Here is a 19,383-nt window from a genome sequence, read left to right on the forward strand (position 1 = left end):
AGATCTAAGACTATTTAATGAATATTCTTCAAGCTACGGTATGAACGCACAGTTATTATCGTCCAAAATCTTCTCTTTTGGTTCCCTAAACTTTGAACCTGATTATATTCCTTATAAAGAGATCCATTGTGATCCATTTTACAGGGACGATATAACATATTTTTTTTATATAATTCTTTTATTTACTTTACAATAATTTTATTGCATTATACTTTCTGAAAAAAGCACGTGTCATCAAACCGGACACTTTACACTTTTGCCCCAAAAAATGACACCGATTTTAAAACGAAAGCACGAGCTATAGGTGGGTATAATAAATGAAGTTAATTACCGAGTCCCAGTCGGCAACAGCGATCCTATTATTAAAGTGTAAAAAAAAAAAAGTGAAAGGGTCATAACTCTGACTTTCCCCAAGCTTGGATACATTTGATGAATCTCGAGGAGTCTTTAACTCCAATATTTCCCACCTGTCAAGTTGCGTAAAGCTTAGTGACTCTCCCATAAATAAATGCTCAATATGAAGAGCATGGATGGAACTGAAGGTGATTAATATTCATTCTTTTTACCTTAAATTAATAGAATAACAAAGAAAAAACAACTCTTTTGGAGATATCTGCATTCCTGGGAACTCTCTTGCTTTTATCCAGAGTCTCCGGGTGAATCGCTGCTTCCCTGGAGTCTCCGGGCCACTTTCCTCTTTTTCCATGCAGAAGAGCTAAATTCATCCATATATATATATATATATATCTTTGTCCGTCTGTATATATACATATATATATATATATATATATATATATATACACACATATATATATATATATATATACATATATATATAAACATATATATATATATATATATATATATACACACATATATATATATACATATATATATATATATATATATATATATATATATATAGACAGGGCTAGTTCCAGCCCACTTTAGGTTCCCTGGGGCTAGCCCTCTCTATATATATATATATATATATATATATATATATTATATATATATATATATACAGAGCTAGTCCCAAGTTCTGATACTTTGTTACTCAAGGGTTCTCCATGACGGCAGTAATTGTACAATTCTCCAGTCCTTTGTGTCTCGAAAATTAAAATACATCTCATAATAAACAGATACAGTTGCTGTGTGCGCTCCTTGTTGGCATCGAGTGAAACATCAGAACACTGGTTCTTTGTAGCCTATGTTATTCTGTTAAATTAATTTAAAAAATAGCCGATTATTGCCTTTTACTTGACTTGACTTTCTAGCTGTACGTATCGAGCGTTTAATATGTGCCTAGCATTAAACCTTTTTTTTTTATTTATTTTATATAAATTGTTTTGCGAAGCTGTATTAATAAATGGCGATCTGAAATAATATCCTGCACCCACTTTTGACACCAGCGTGCTTTTCAGTCTATACGGCGTAATTTTATAAACTTTAAAAATGTCCGTAAATGTGTTTATTGTTTTTTTCAAAATTAAATAAATTGTGTGCAAAGGGGTGACACTTTATTTAATATTATTATTAAAAAAAAATCTTCTTTATGATCTCTGGATAGGTTGTAGAACTGACATGAAATAATATGACAGTATATATATATATATATATATATATTAGAGTAGATATATATATATATATATTATTTTTTTTTTATTTTTTTATTTTTTTTTAAGCTATATGATGTAATGTAAAACAACTTTTGTAAACTAGAAACATCTTTTACATTAAATGGAATTTTTTTTTACTGAAAATAATTGGTTCCCAGCATCTGTCGGCCGCTGACCTCGTTTTAGGGCTGATTTGGATCCCATTCCGTATCTACGAGGCGCAGATCATGCAGCCAGTAATAACCAAGTGCAGAAGTCTAAATCAGGGCATTCCACCCGTGTTCTAAAACAAAGAAAATCCATCTGAGTTCTCATGATGTATGGGTAACACGGAGAGATCGCTTTTTTCCCTCTGCTTTAGGGTTGTGGTCACCATAGATCGGAAGGCCAGAATTGAAAGAGCTTTTCCAAAAACTACAAAAAAGATTATTTCTCCGCCGAACTGATTAGAGAAATTATGGTGCATCGGTGGAAATGTAATCTCAACTAGAAGCAAAGGCAACGTAAATACCAAGCACACTCAAGATTAAACATTTAAAAAATCCACTATTTAAAATAAAACATAATATAAAAAAATACAATCAAGATTTTGGGGTTTTTTTTGTATTTGCCCTGAAGAAGGCTCTGTGTGGTTGAAACGTTGGCAAACTAAATAAATACTGGATTTTTTATATTTAATGTTGAGTGTGCTTGGTATTTATGTTGCCTATACTTTTAGGAACCTTGGGAGGTCTCCTAAACCTTTCTGCACCTCAACTGTGACATTAATCTATATGATCTGCATCTTATACCTAGACATTCCATCCAATACCCCCCTAGTTCTTCACGTGGAACCCACATGAGTATTTGCCCCTCAGCCATAAATCCAGTCTGGACTTCCTCCCAATGATTTTATCTTGGCCACCTCTTTGAGATATTACTGAGGACACTCGTGGACGCCGGCGCTCTTGTACGGATCCAAGCTGGCAGTACATAGGAGGACACGGTGGAAAGGTACATACTCTACCGTCACTGCCAACTTGCCAAGGAAACGGCGATCGTGTCTCCATGCGTTAGAGCCAGCGGTTATTGTTCCTTAATGTTGTTCCAATAAATCACTCAGAACGTTCTTGCGTCCCTCGACGTTCCCATAGAGTTCTGTGCTTTTATCACGTGGGATAAACTCGTTGCTAAAGGACAGAGCTTTATTTAATCTCGTTGTTTGCCGCTGGTGGGGGCTCGTAAATGAGAACACGTTGTTCCCCATAGTACCACTTAGTAGTATTGACTACATTCCCAACCAGAACATTTGTTCTCTCATCACATTAAAGGCGCAGTCATGCTTATTTTTTCTTTGAGTAAATTACGAAGTTGGACAGAAACTCTTTATTACTGCACTGGCTTTACGGCTTCACATTGACCTCATAGGTGCAACAAATGAAGCCGTCTATCGAGGAGCCCAGCGTGTCCGCTCTATAACATTTAATCTCCTCGCAGCGGGGATATATAAATCCTACTATGAAATAGGAATACCCCTGGGATCAAGCAACCCAGGGGGAAAAATATGCCCCGACCCGTGGCATTAAAAGGGTTCGGCATGGTGCAATTTAAGAGTCGCTCCTCCTTCCGTCCGATGAGTAGTAATTGTTACATTCTCGCTAACTATGGCAGAATATTTTTTCCTTGGCATCAGCCTGACCTCATGCTCAGCGTCTAATCACAAATTCTTTCCTCTTTCATCTACGTTTAATCTCACGTTCATCCATAGTAGTTTCATTTTTGCTTAAAATCACTCAAAGCACCCCGTAATCCTAGAATAAATATTTATTTCCACATGAAGAATGGGCAGCGCTCAGCACAGAGATAGTTATTATAAAGATGTCCTTGACACTTAGGAGCGTATGTACAAGGAGGCGTCACAACCAAACTTCCAAATGTTAGGCAGTTACCATGGCAACCAACGAACATTTCTGCAAATACTTCACATATTGTCCTTTGCACCAGAATTGCTCTATTTGACATCATTTAAAGCGACAGCCTTATGTTCCTAACACCCATAAAATACATATTAAAGTACTCTGTGAGTAACCCTAGGAGTTGCCGCCCTGCTGCTGCGCCTGCCCTCCTCCTCCGCTGTCTGACCCTTCTTGGCACTGATTGGCTGCTTGAAGCAGCCAATCAGCGGGAAAACAGCGCCCATTGAAATGGGTATGGGGGTCTGAAGCGCGCTGGAGGTGACTGATGGTGAGTACGCCGTGAGACCTGAATACACCTCCTGCACAAGAAGCACCATACGACGGCTGAAGTGTCCCATTAAAGGGTTAATAATCTCCTTACCAAACGTTTGTTCACACCTGCAAAGTGTCTCGAGTCCTGTAGCTCTAAGCAGACACTGTAGAAAGGAGCTTACTGCATACCTACCAAGTGTCCCTGTTTCCTTTGTCCAGCCCTTCTTTTAGACCCAAACCCCTGTTTCCTCCCCAGACGCCCCTCTTTTCTAGACGCTCCAAATGTTTGCTGGGTATGAGGGTATCGCAGGGTTCTATGGCCCTGAAAGCCCCGATAATGTGTATAGAAACAGCAGAAAAACGGGTTCCATTTTTTTGGGGCCATTTGCATGCCCTTACCCAGAATCCTTCAATGAAGAGGAAACACATGCTCAGGAATTATCTGTTTTAAAAAAAACGTGTGGCAGCCCTAGGTAATCTCTACCACTTTCAGATGGACCAACAAATTGATTTATCGGTTATTTTAATTATTTTGCACCATCCCCAGATAGAAAGGTAATTACAGCCGCCATCTCTGGCTCACCTTCTAAAACGGGATTTTGTTGTCGTGACGTGCTGCTTGATTTATCCTCGCATTTGTTTTTCCGCTGAAGGCAATTATCTCATCTTAACAGAGTGAAAAAAAAAAAACTAGATTAAAAAAGGGAGCGGTTCTACATTTTATGCAAAATGTGTCCTAAATTTATTCCAGATGACTACCTGTTCTAGTATTAGAACCCTCTGCTCTTCACGCGCACTCTTAAAATATATATATAGCAAACTTTCTTTTCGTACAATTTATAGAGATATTCCCGGCGTCGTAAGCAAGAGGCGTATTAAGTGGACCCCAAGCTGGTGCGTGAAGTCCTTGAATAATAATTATTCTGGAAACAATAATATTATTAAAGAAAGAATAATTCTCTCTGGCGGGTAGAATGTGCGTGAGTTACAAGCAACGCTACTTTTTTTTTTTTTTTTTGCATGACTCTTAAATGGTGAAAAAGATACAAAATAACAGAAAATGAAGGAAATAACATTTTAACCTGTCACATATACATATCTATAGTTTCGCTCTAAGGAAGAATGTATATTTGAAAGGGGGGCCACATGAGACTTTAAAGGGGCCACACAGCTACCACGTGTATCAAGGCGCATATTATGGCTGGAGTGGTTGGTGGGGGGGGGGTTTGTGACATTGTATCCAGTATACTGACAGAGGGGAGGCTGCCCGCTCCCCGCGTTCCCCATAAATGTAACAATGGCCCTCGGCAAGCTGTTATATTGTATCTGTCGGCTATGGCGGCTTCTACTGTCGGGGATGGGGGAGTCCGGACACAGCCTTCTCCCTGCTTTATAGAGCCGGCCAGGGTATCCGATTGGTTTGATCTTTTAACCCCTTAAGGACAATGGGCGGCCCCTAAACCCATTGAAAACAATGCATTTTGAGCCCGTACATAGTAACATAGTTTGTAAGGTTGAAAAAAGACCTAAGTCCATCAAGTTCAACCCTTCTAACTAACCTTCCTATTCTTGATCCAAAAGAAGGCAAAAAAACACCCTAATTAAGCTACTTCAAATTCTGCCATCAGGGGGAAAAATTCCTTCTTGACTCCAAGAGGCAATCGGATTTCTCCTTGGATCCAGAAGCTCTAAAATATTAATGTTACTCTACATGTACGGGCTTTGTCATTAAGGGGTTAAAAAATGATCCACTTCGCAACCCTACTTGGGAGCAGGACCAGGCAACTTAGACACCTGCCTGGGGCAACTGGACCATGGGGCCCTAATGTGTGGAGTCTGGCTAAACATGGAGGGTTGCGTAAAAAAGGAGTATTTGCCTATATTGGCATTCTAACAGAAAAAAAAGGTATTGTTTCTCATTGTCGGCACATCCTCGAATTCCCTGCGTCCGCCGTTCTCTGTGACCTGATCTCATCGGTCGGCGGCTCTGTCTTCTCGTATGTTGCAATGTATGCACTGTTACCCTTTTGTGTTTGCCCAAACACGAACAGACAGACAGACGAGCCTCGGGGGTGTTGATAGAATATCATTTTATTTCCTGCTACTTCGCGGCGCACGGATTCCTGGCACCAAAGTCTCCGAATCTGGCACCAAGAATCAAAGAATCAAACAAGGTCAACCTCCATGATTCATGACAGCGGAGAGGTGTTACCAGGAGCCACCAACGCTTAGTACCCCTGAGGGTAATTTACTGAATGGGGTAAATAAAGGACCAATGGGCCGAGCTGAGCTAATTAAATTCCCATTGGTTCCAGACAGAGCGCTAAATCACACACCGCCCAAGTTACCCTCTTTGGTGCCACCTGGCAGTAGCCTTATGTGGCCTAGGATACCTTATGGAAAACCCTTCTATCCACGTATGAAACTAAGCTTAGTTTGGGCCCAACCTGGTAAATATAAGACTGCAAATTCACCCTTATGGTCCAATCATTGACCCCCAAATCCTGTGCTGAGTCCCGTGCCACTTGGCTAACTCACCTGTCTGGCCATCTTGGAGTGTCCAGCTTCAATGTCCTTCAAGGTGGCAACATGAGAGCTCTCGATTTCACGGCTCCCTGGATTAGTCATCAGAGGATCTCTCCAACCGGACAACGATCCCCTCTGTCCGCAAAAGCTTGGCAGTTGGGCCTCTCCGCTGGACAACGGAACAGTGCTGGAAGTCATGACTGTCCTGCAAAACACAGGGTGGTTGGGAGGTATGCTCTTTGGACAGTTTTCTCCTACAAATCTGGAAAGCACACAATAGAACCAAAAAAAAAGCAGAAAAATATTAGCCTGGAGAAATTTGGGGGAGTAAACTAAGACACGGACAATTAATATTACAAGACTTGTCTTTAACCCCCTCCTCCCCACCATTATTTTGTGTAAATTCTTTCTCTTTTAGATAAAAGTAAATGGAGCCTTTCTCAGAGTACATACAAAGTGTTCTGCTAAGGGCGGCGTATCCGCGGAGAAATGGAGAACGCCTGGAATTTTTTTTTAATTGTTTCGTAAAAAAAAAAAAGAAAAAAGACACTTGAAAAGAAACGTAACAATGTATCATCTTATTTCTCACAGTAAAGTAACACTACGGCTCTACTTTACAGCATTCAGCCATCAATCAGCCCATTGTATACAAAATATTGAATTTCTCCTTTTTTTTTTTTTTTACTAACGATTTAACACGTGGGGGTTGGGTGGACGGCGCCAGAAATACAATTACTGTATCTTACCGGGTACCATCAACAGGGAATATACCCCCCCCTATGGTCATTAACAATATCGTCGACAGAATAAGAGAATAAGCCATATTGCATTTCAGTGGACTGTTTCTATGTGAAATACTCTGCAGGGATGTTTGCCCCCCCCCTCGCTTTCAGAAGAGTGCCCCCCAGCCACACAATCTCGGAATTGATTAAAGTGCCTTAGCGCTTAATCCCCTTTTACACTGACGACACATTAGAGCCATTGCCGGGAACCTGCCGGGTTTAACTGGGAGTCTCCTGGTGAAGAGCGAATTCCCTGGAGCTCTGGGTGATCTCCAATCTCCCTGCCCCGTGACCCGCCCCTCCACGGTTTCACAGGGGCTAGCCCCACCTCTTTGCATGACTAACCCCGCCTCTATCCAAAGCCACACCCCCTCGAGACAGCTAGCTCCAGGCAGACAACTTCCTAGGTAGGGTCAAGGGTCACCGTAGGGTTTAGTTCTGGGCCCTGGCGCTATAACTTTGCGGAATGTAAAGTCTTCAGAAAGAGTTATTTAAGGGAAAAGAGATCAGAGACGCCTGGAATGCAGCAAATGATACATTATAACTCGTTTATCGGGGGTGTTCCGCTCTGAATGCCACTCTTATTGCTGCACATAAATATACTTTATTACTAAAAGAAGTCGCTGATAAGTATCAATCCCAAATCCGTTCCTTATTCATAAGCTGATGTCGGAAAGGAATCGCAAAATATAAACAAGTTGTAAAATTATTATGGACGTGTTTTGTTCGCTCCATGACTTCGGGGAGGAACCGCCTCTTCCCGCGATTTCCTGCTTCCTCATTCTTTACATTGATGATGACGGCATATAATCCAACGCGATGTATTACAATTCTCTGATACCTGTGCCTTTGAATGTATTTCCCAACATGCGCCTAGCCTTCTTCTGATTGGCTGTCCATTATGTTGGGACATTATGTTGTGAATTCCTTTAGAGTTTGACTGGAAGTCTATTCCAGGTACCTACTACTCTTCCTGTAAAGTAGAATTTTCTCACATTACCCCTCAGGCTAAGATGCTCTAAAACATGTTCCCCTCTCCTTTCTCTCTCATATAATGTTTCTCCCCTCAAACAGGAGCTGTGAGATATGATGACAGCTTGTTCCTCCCTGAGGGCAAAAGGGCCCCAAAAATTCTACCTGGCCGGGGCCGAACAAACTCTGAGGTCAGCCCTGAAGACCATGTAGCATTCTCGTAGGCTGGGAAAGGTGAAGCTCCGGTTTAGGGAAGGCAGGATTTACTGGAAGTTCTACCTATGGTGGGAACCAGGAATTAAGGACACTCATGCGAAACCCTAGATAGGTTCTAGTGCTCTCCTGGGATGGAGTGAGTTCCAGTGATGGGTCCTGGCCTAGGCTGGTAGGTCCAGGAGGCAGCAGCCCTCTTGGCCAATCAGGCCCCCTGGTGTCCAGCTGCTCAATGGGCCAGTGATCTTTGATCTCCCCAACCGGCCCATTTACACTCTGACGGCTCAGCACAGCCTCCATGGACTGCATTAGAAGGCGCTGCCCGGCATCAAGACGAGGAGCGCTGGAATATGAGGTCATACGCACGGTTCTTCTTAAGCAATGTATTTATGATGTATTCATGATAGCTGGTGAGTTCCCTTTAAGCTCACTAACCCAGCTAAAACCAGTACCAAGCCCAGTACCAAAACCAGTACCAAGACCAGAATATACGGTATAAGTCATTTCAGAAACTAATTTAACTTTTGCAGCAGGTTTCCCGGCACAACACAGAACTGTAACCGTAAGTATTTTTTCCTCCCCTGTATTTATTTATACACCCAAATCTTTTGTGTTATCGCGCAGGTGAAACTCGTACGGATCTGAAAAGAACGCGTGGGGCGTCTCGGATTCTGCTATCAGTCGGCGGCAGACGCTCTCTCTCGGGTGACTCACTTCGTCCATTAGACGTCCCGGCGATGCTGGCTGAACACCAAACGCATTATACATTTGGCTGCGCGGTTGGGCCCAGCTCATTGTCAGGTTCCTCGTAATCATTATTTGGAAATATAACCAGACAACAGCAAGAAATAAAAAATATTAGATTAGAAAATATTTCGTTTCTAAAAGACGAACCGGAAGACACTTACCTAGATATGTGAATAATCATGCAGATTCCAGGGCAGGAGGTTAAGATGGAAGCACCCATAGTGTGTGTTTAAAGTGACTTTTGTATTATATATATATATATATTCATATTTATTGCATATAATAGCTGCATGGTCCCTTTAAAATGTGGTGCTTCTTATGCCATCGCAAGGGGGGGGGGATTCTGCATTTTGCCCCTTCCCCATTCTATAGTAGGGGTGTCAGGGACATTAAACTGCCCCCTTTTGATCGCTAAGCTCCCGATGATTGGCAGGATCTCTGAGAGTATAATAAAAGTCCATAAAGAAGGCATCCAACGTGGCTTTTTGCTACAATGGCAACATACTGCGCATTAAAAAAGTAGAAATGTTAGCATGTTGCCAGCTGATCCATTGAGAGATCAGCTCGCCAGCATGCAGAAAAAATATACAATACAGATTAGTTGTTGTTTTTTTCAGTAAAAACAGGCTAATTTGCCAGTGTGGTGATGAGGGTGCAGCCCTCAAGAATATTATAAATCAGAAAGTTTGTATTTTCTACCTTTATTTTATTTTTTAGAATTATTATGGCATTTAATCCCATCTCATGGATGCCTACCTATTTTATTGTGTACAGTATTGTATACAGGGCTCCGTACGCAATCTGTAGGGTTTACTAAAAATATATATTTAGCTTTCATTACTTTTACATTACATGTTAAAAAAAATAAAGTTTTGGTCGGGTCTCCAAACAAAGATGTCCCACCTCCCGGCACTGAAAAGGGTTAAAGCTATGAGCGCCATTGAATCGGTTTATAGCGTTTTAAAGTTAATACTAGTTGTGATTCAACAGTAAATTTAATTAAAATAAATAAAAAAACATGGATTTTTCGGTAAAGCTGGATCTATATAAAAAAAAGAAAAAGAGAAAAATACCAATTTTCCTCTAAACTTTTTCTTGGCTGCTGTGTACTTTGATACAACTGACAATAATCATTACTTTATTTTTTTAGTATAATGTTATTCTTCACTTAATTAATTCTTCCTTATATTTTTTTTTAATAGTATTATTTATTGATTTAAATCATATTCTGCAGCTCTTTACAATGGGGGTAGTTTTGTTAATTGTAAAAAAAAAAGTCATTAATTAGTCTGTAAAAAAAGAAAATAATCAGACATTGTTATATTTTTTATGTCTTTTTCCCTTTCAATTTTCCCAAAATTAGCATCGCACGTTTACCGATGTCATTTACCCATCTTTACTAAACAAATGGATGTTTTGGCTGCAAAAAAAGTACACATTTTTAAAGGAAAATGTTTGTTTAGATCTTTACGGAAACAAGTTGATTGGTGTCGCAATAATGTGCATTTTTTGCACAAGTTCACAATGAGGGCATTTCCTGTTCTTAGTAAATTAAGCAGGGATTTTCCATTTGAATTCTGAAAATAGAAGTGTTTAAGAAAAAAAAAAAAAACAATTATGATTTCCAGTGAGATTTGTATAATTGCACAATAAGCTAAGTTTTTATTTGAGAAGAGGCAGCCCCTCTGTTACATTGCAGATCTTTTTTTATTATCATCTATTTTTCTTAAAAATATTTTACATACAGGAATTTTATTTGAATTAATTTTTTTTTATATTTATATTTCAGCAGTCGGGGGTCCCAGAAAAACCTCTGGCCCCAGCTTGCATCGTGCATGTGGGTAACGCATGCTGCGGAGGGTCTGCTGGCCAGTGTAAATTGACTTTTTTGGGAGATCAGGGGCGCACCGTAAGACATATTTTTGGGGAAAAAAAGATCTATAACTGACTCTGACATCTCGGACTTTGGCGTTTATTTGCAGCCAGGGAGATGTCTGTATTACGCAGCGCTCTGACATTTCCTATTATGCCATCTTGTTAGAGTTGGACCTTTAACCGGTCTTTGTTTTGCGTTGACCTCCTTGTCAAGCTTGATCCTGTAGCGCACACCTCACTACACAATCGGCAGGACATGTAGGAAGTGCTTTAGTCGACGGCAAACTCCTCACAGCGATATATAAACGTTCATTAAACGCAGCAAAAATGTTAGATTTTTCACGTCTTTAGAACTTTAGGTCTTCTACAGGACACTGTTACAAAATTCTATTTCATTTTTTTTATTAGAATTTCCATATAGACAATGAAAACGGCCACAGCGGAAGCCAGATCTCCCGAAGATTCAGAGGCGGGTTGTACTTTTGGACACCAGCTTCAGCTTGAAGACCCCAGTGGTTCCTCTCTTCAGGGGGGGGGACCCGGACAATCTGACCTCTGTGGTTACATATTGCTTTTGGGGGTGAGGCCACAAAAGTTGAAGATTTGGCTGCCTGGTGATCCATTGCCATACCTGGGAACTTCTCGGCTCCGGCTACCTCGGGGACGTCCGTTTATATATTTAACCCCTTAAGGACAATGGGCGGTCCCTAAACCCATTGAAAACAATGCATTTTGAGCCCGTACAAAATTCAGTGCAGCTTTGTTAGCGTTAGAGAGCTGCCGTGCTACCACCACAGGGTCACATAACATCGTGTTGCATGGTCCCGCTGGATGCAGGTCATCGGGGTGCTTGGGTGCCGTGCGCCTGCCGTACCAAACCCCATATTTATTTTTGTTGCTCAGCTATCACTAGTTGAGAGCTAGTACCTTTAATGAGAAACAATGACCAAAAATACTTCCAGCAACGATGGGGTTAAAGTCTAAAGACCGCTATTACTCGTCACTGAAATAGTCTTCATAAGAAGGATCTGGATCTGGATCTGGATCTGGATCTGGATCACAGAAACCTCTGACTGCTGCAATTTCAACAGAATAACTGCAGTTAGGTCCTGCTTGTCCCTTTTATACAGTGCTAGATTATTGACCCCCCCCCTTGTGTGATGTCATCTTCCTGCGCCTTTACCATGTCTATGCCGCAAACCCTATAAAAGGGTGCAGTAAGCGCATGCAGCCGTAGGGCTGGTGATGATCCCAATTTGCTCGTTTTCGGGCCTAATGTTCCAGGGAACCACGGAGGTGCCTGCTGCAGACTGGGTAAGGGGTTACTCGGGGGATCGGCTCCGCGAGTACCCCTGACACTGCATATTGAAATGTGATGCGTGACCTGCACTGGCCAGAGGACCAAATCATTGCAGTCCCTCTTTCAAAATATGTTACTAGAATCCCTTTATCACATTTCCCGGGATGACCTCAATACATTTTTACAAGCTTTCCTGTATAATTATTTATTAATGGAAGTTTATTTATCAGATGCCTGTGCATTACATGGGCAAAAATAGGTGCTTATGTTGAAAAAAAAAAAAAAAATATATATATATATATATATATATATATACAGAATATATTTATATATATTATGTATATATATATTATATGTATATATATGAAATATAATTTTATTTTTTTTCCAACTGAAGGGGTGACATGTCTTTTCCGTTCTTGAATTATTTATTCCGTATCCCACAGAGCCAGTGCGGTTATCTATATTTAGCTGGTTAGAACTTCCAGGCCCCCCCGGGAGGTCTCAGTGGCGTTTCTGCAAAGATAGATGTTAATCAGCAGATCTGCTCCCTGCTCCAAAAAAAAAATGTAAACTCAGCTCTACAAAACCCACTCCGTGAGCCGGATGTTTCTCAAGCCAATAAAATATATATTTAATATAATCTGCCTGAAATTTGGAAATTCCAAAACAATTAGATGATCGATATCAGATCGTGTGTTGTAAATGGAATTTTAAGATCACAATCATAAGAGGAAACTCGGTCACTCGTCTCTTTATGTAGCAGTATGTCTTATTGTACGTTAATGGTATTGTTCGTTTTGTATATTGTCACTTTTAATGTTGTTGTTAAATTTCACAATCTCACTATTGTAACAGCGCTACGGAGTCTGTTGGCGCTATATATATATATATATATATATATATATATATATATATATATATATATATATATATATATAAAAGTAATACCAGCAATGTAGTCTGCTATGAGGTTCAGTACAATGATGGTTTTGGTAGCATGCTGCCCCCTGCTGGTTGTATATGTAAGCTACACCTTTTCACACCGCAGTGTCGATGACAGATTTCTACTGCCCCTCCGCAGAGACACACAAATGACCCAGTTTAACCTTTTATTGCATGATTACCGTGTGCAATGCCTTAAAACAACGCATTTTCACTTTTCTCTAAATCTGCAGGAAATACATTTTATATATTTTCATACGCGATATGAAAATAGTGCACTTATGCCAATTCGGGGCTTTCTCGAAGAAATCTTCCTCTGAATCTGAAACTTTTCTTTTCAATGTAATTTGCCCCAACCGTCATACGCACTTTTATGCCTGTTGCTGGGTTGTTAATTTTCCTGCATAACTCCCACAATTGCATTTGCCCCTTTTGCCATTCCCACTATTTGCTATGGAGGAGATGTGTTCAGTAAAGTGCATCTAACAACAAACACTTATACAGATACCTTAAGCACATATACTGACACCCCCCACACACACACTGTCTAACACCATATGCTCACACACTGTCTAACAACACACACTAACACCACATACGATAACCATACACCAACACACACACATTCTAACACTACTTATACACAGGCTCTCTAATACCATACTAGGGCTGCAACTAACGATTATTTTAATAATCGATTAGTTGGCCGATTATTTTTTCGATTAATCGATTAATCGGATAAAAAAAATGAATGTAAATTTTTCATTTATTTAAAATAATTTACTAAACAAATGATGTTAAATACAAACAGCAGAATAAAAAAACTTTGATAATACATTTCTTGTCTTTATTTCCCAACCAGCCCCCCAATATATGCACATTTGAGCCCAGGCTTGCTACGCTGCCTCCCAGACATGCCATGCTGCCCCCCCACATATGCCACGCTGCCTACCACAGCACTCCACGCTGCCTCCCACATATACCACTCCACGCTGCCTCCCACATCTGCCACGCCACGCTGCCTCCCACATATGCCACTCCACGCTGCCTCCCACATCTGCCACGCCACGCTGCCTCCCACATCTGCCACTCCACTCTACCCCCCCACATGCCACTGTGCCTGATACGCCTTATACCCCCTGAAACACCACTCCATCCTCCCCAGACATGCCACCCTGCCTCCCAGACATGCCACTTCTCTACCCCCAGATATGCCTTATACACCCTGATACACCACTCCGTCCTCCCCAGACATGCCACACTGCCCTCCCCACATATGCCTTATATACTGTATATGCCTTATACCCCCAGATATGTCACTTCACTGCCCCCAGGATTTAGATTCCCCTAAATTAACCCTAAACTCCCCATTAACCATAACTGCCCCTAAATTAACCCTTAACACCCCCTTAACCACAGCATCCCCTAAATTAACCCTAAAGATCCCATCAACCACAGCATCCCCTAAATTAACCCTAAACACACCATTAACCACAACTGCCTCAAATTAACCCCAAACACCCCATTAACCACAGCTGCTCCTAAATTAACCCTAAACACCCTATTAACATAACTGCCCCTAAATTAACCCTAAACACCCAATTAACCATAACTGCCCATAAATTAACCCTAAACACCCCACTAACCATAACTGCCCCTAAATTAACCCCCACCTCCCCTAACTTTCAGTAGCCCAAATATATATATATATATATATATATACACACACATACACATTATATATATATATATATATATATATATATATATACTTACAGTTAGATGAGTGTCACAGCCATGTGGTTCTGGCCTGGAGAAGGAAGGGGCGGGGCCAGTTGTCACAGTGATTACAGGGAGGGGGAGTAAGTAGGAGCTGCTGCTGTGAGTCAGACTAAACGGATTATATAATGAGGGGGATTTTTCAGAGCGTTTGCTCTGAAAAAACCCTCATTTTATAATCGATAATAATCGATTCAACTAATCGATAATGAAATTCGTTGCCAACGAATTTCATTATCGATTATTATCGATTTTATCGATTAGTTGTTGCAGCCCTATACCATACACTAACAAATACACGTTAACACCATATTCTCGCACGCTAACACCATAATCCACAGTCACAAGACACAATCAAGCTTACACCATACCCTAACACGCACATGCTCTCGCACATACACATTAACACCATATCTTAACGCGCATGCTTACATACATTGTTGATTGCATGTGCACCCCATGTAAGTAACAGTATGCAGCATATCGCAGGGTAGCCACACATTATTATTTTAATTATAAATGAACACATTTTTATTACTGTTATTACTAACATCCACTTCACATCTCAAGACATAGTCAATAGAAATCACAGGCATGCAGAGAGGACAAGAAGGTGAGACAAAGGGTGTTTTAGAACGGTCATACTTAAAATATCCACCAGAGGGCGATCTAATCTGTTAAAAAATCACAGGGTCTTCATCCTCCTCCCTACCCCACATAAGCAGCCATTTACCTATGGAAAAAGAACATGTAAAAATATATAATTGAGCCTGTATGTACAATTTTAATGTATCAGTATGAATAAGTATGAACTATAAGAAGCAACGCGTAAGTTGTTGGTGCTATATAATTAAAAGATAATAATAATTATAATAATACATTTATAAGATCTTGTGCACTGAAGGGGGTAATTCAAAGAATTTAGAGAACCCCAAAGACTAGGGGGTTTGTTAAATGGACGCTCCTACCGCCATATGCACTTTAAAAATGTCATGTGGTGCCCGTTGCACACGCATGGAGGACTCTGCAGAATCCACGTGCATCAGCGGAAAACAGTCCTATTAAATGAAGCAGCCGATTAGTGGCACAAAAGATCAGACCACGTAGGGGGTATTCCTCTGCAGCTCTGGCGCCACAGCTTCTAAAGGGAAGAACTTTAACATTTTAAAGAATGAATAAGTTACTGTCAAAGTACTTTAACTTGCATTCTTTGTTCGAGGCTGCCTGGGACACTGGAATGTCCCTTTAACTAAAGAGGAGGTTTGCAGGTGAGCTGAAGTTTCAACTTTCCGACTTTGCTATACATTATGAGCCAGGGACCTTCTACTGCAGGACGGGCTCAGCTGCCCCTAATCCCAGGGCCGGACTGCAAATGAAAAGCATTTGGACCCCAGCCCCATATATTTTATCTCGCGGTCGAGCTCTTGTACCCACACTCACCCATCATACCCAAATATCTATTACTCATTATTTCTTAGCACATTATTTGTATTAAAATCCCAGAAACCGAAGGGTTTAACAGGCCCAAATTAGTTAGATATTAGACATAATGGAATCAACATTTGCTTCTGCAAAAACTTTTAGATGAAAAAGTTCCAGTTCCGGTTCTCCGTTAAGTGGGAAGGGTTGTGAAACCAAAGGGAATTGTCCCCTGTGGAGCAGAATGAAATCGGGACAATTAAATTGGGTTTCACAGACTCTGAAAATCCCAACCACCATCCAAGTTTCGGCTACTAATCCTTTGCGATAAGATCTGCATATTGAAAGAGTAAATAACACAAAGCCTTTACTTTTTCTCTCAGAATTCCGGGCCTAGAATGTTTTGTCCTCTGAAGTGACTACAAATTGAGGAGGGCGCTTTGTGTCTGGATAGGTAAAAATTAAATAGTTCTATTTATTCCTGCAGTAAGGGCCAAGAAACAGATGACCAAATACACACCAGGACAGGCTCTGCCACACTGACACCCAAAGTTTCTACACTGCTTTGTCATTTTATATTTTTCCTCTTGTGTATTAATGCCCCAACCAGGCCCCCCTTTAGTATTGATTAATGTGTTCCCCCCCACAACCTTGTGTATTGCCCCCATTTGTGTATTGATGCCCCCATCCCTTTGTAGTGGTTAATGTGATGCCCCCAGCCAGCCCCCTCTTAAGTGTTGATTTATGTAATGCCCAACCACCCTCTTGTCTATCGATGCCCCCACTTCCATGTGTTTTACCCCAGCCACCCCCCCATTTATATTGCTTTTGTAATGCCAAAACCCAGCCACCACCCCCTTTTTGTATTTAAATTTTAACGATGTCCCAAGGGAATTCCTCCTCCCCTCTCCCTTAAATGTTAAGTTCCTCTAACCCCTAACAATTTTTTGGGGTAATACATTTTTTCTATTTTTTTTTTCCTGCTCTCCCCAGACGTGACGATCCTCTCCATGTCACGAGGAACTCTTCTGTGAGCCCCGCCCCCTTGAGCATCACGTCTTGAAAGGGGCGGAACTAAGAGCCTCACTGGGAGGCACTGATGCCACTGGGCGGCACGGTGTGCGCACGCCGGCCGCTTTAATTTTATTTGTGAGCATTAAGGCTGAGTTAGCTTTAAGCCCCCTAGTTACTTGGAACCCCAGCCTATGGCCCACCAGTGATGGACACAGAGAAACTCGAGCCCCCAAGGATCCAGTTTTTCTGGTGAGGGAGGTGTGGTAGCCCTTATGGTTGATCCCATCCTTGCAGGAATGGGACTAAGAAGATCCAGCCCTTCTGCAGGCCTTTTGGCTGGGGAGGGAAGTAAAGGGGTCACATGTCCTTTGGGCAGTGTGGCCCCCGTAGAAAGAAGGGCTGTCTGGTACTCACTATGGCCCTTAAATGGACATGTTTGTTGCACTCGTTTCTTTCACTTTTTTACCTGGAAGCACTGACCCCAGAGCTTTAATTAGAAAAAAAAAGGCAGGGCTAAGCTGGCCCTGTACAATGTATAGTTAATGCATTTTGATGGATTATCCAGGGTCAAGTTCTTCAAGCTGGAGAAGCTCGCATGTTAAGAAATAAACCAAACAATATGATTAGATAAGCAAACAGGCGATATGCCAGTTATAGCTCCATTTTCCGATATTTTTTCCTCGTCTCCCCTATGATTAATCGCGACCACGTGAGTTTTTCGGATCTCCCACGTTCAGAGGGAAAAAACAAGTTTTTAAATGAATCAGGCCCTTTTTTTATGTTTCTACGCCTATGATGCTTCCCTGTCCTGCACTCTCTGCAATCTGTGTTTCAGTGAGAACCCCTCTCACATACAATAAACGTGTAATGGTCATACATGCGACCTCTCTGGGTCTTTGGGTCATGACGGAGAAACTCAGGGTTGTGGGAGCGACGTTTCGTCCACTTCCCCTCCTAACTTCAGCGGACCACCCACCCGCATCTTGAACAAGGAGGGCTCCGGATAGCCGCAGCCGGGATATTCCTCTTCGACCAACTATCCACCAAAACCAGCGAGCACCACCCACCGACATCAGAGGGACTTGGCGGGACTTTCCACCAACATCTGCAGGACTGCCCCCCAACATCAGCAGGACCACCGACATCAGCGGGACCGTCTACTCGCATCCTGAAACGCGAGGGCTCCAGGTAGCTGGAGGCTGGATGTGGCCAGGGATGGTAATGATGTATTGGACGTATGTATAAGAGTATTGTATGCGGTACAGGCCTTGTAAAAATAAAAGGGATAGTCCAACCAACCATATACTTATATCAAGTACACATTATATAAAAATATATGTAAGAAAAGCATACTCCCGAGCTGTGAAATTCCAGCACAAAAAAATAGGACCTTGACAGGAAGATGACCTTGGAAGGATCAATTAAGTCATTAATCAAATCGGTTCCGGTTCTAAAGAGCAAGCAGCGATGCTTCAAATTAAACATTTTCTGGTTCATTGATGATCTCAATACAACTAATAACGTTTGAGACGAGGTCCGCCGTGGTGAGTATGAGCGATGGAAAATGTATTGGGTTTCCTGGAGTGCAATAGCAACGTATTCATTCTAACACCTCCACCAGAATTCTCACACATTACGGTAAAGAATCTAAATATTGTGTAGTGTTTATAGAGTAACATATTAACTGATAAAAAAACTATTAGATAATCAAATATGGTTATTTCTTTCAGAAAACTACATTGGTTTATATTGACTTAAATGTAAGCAGAAGGACGCGCCACCATAGATGTGCAGAGAGAAGAAGTCAAGAAAAAAAAAACTGCTTGATTATAAGACAACCCCCAAACTTTGAATCTTAATGTAAAGAAAAACAAAAGTTCTAAATATAAGACAATCCTATTGGGGGGGGGGATTACTGTTTTTGCTTTCGTGCTCACACACACACACTCCCTGTTACACTCTCACTTACTCTCTCTGTCCGTTTC

The 19,383-nt window shown here is 41.2% G+C and overlaps 1 long non-coding RNA gene across 1 annotated transcript; it reads left to right on the forward strand.

Moving 5' to 3' along the window:
- Positions 1 to 143: 143 nt before the first annotated feature.
- Positions 144 to 1,513, forward strand: LOC128484536 (uncharacterized). Its single transcript, XR_008351170.1, has 2 exons — positions 144 to 751; positions 1,034 to 1,513. It is a non-coding gene; the product is annotated as an uncharacterized LOC128484536 (long non-coding RNA).
- The last annotated feature ends 17,870 nt before the right edge of the window (positions 1,514 to 19,383 follow it).

The sequence above is a fragment of the Spea bombifrons genome, chromosome 3, assembly GCF_027358695.1.
Source record: "Spea bombifrons isolate aSpeBom1 chromosome 3, aSpeBom1.2.pri, whole genome shotgun sequence".
In the NCBI taxonomy this organism is placed as follows: domain Eukaryota; kingdom Metazoa; phylum Chordata; class Amphibia; order Anura; family Pelobatidae; genus Spea; species Spea bombifrons.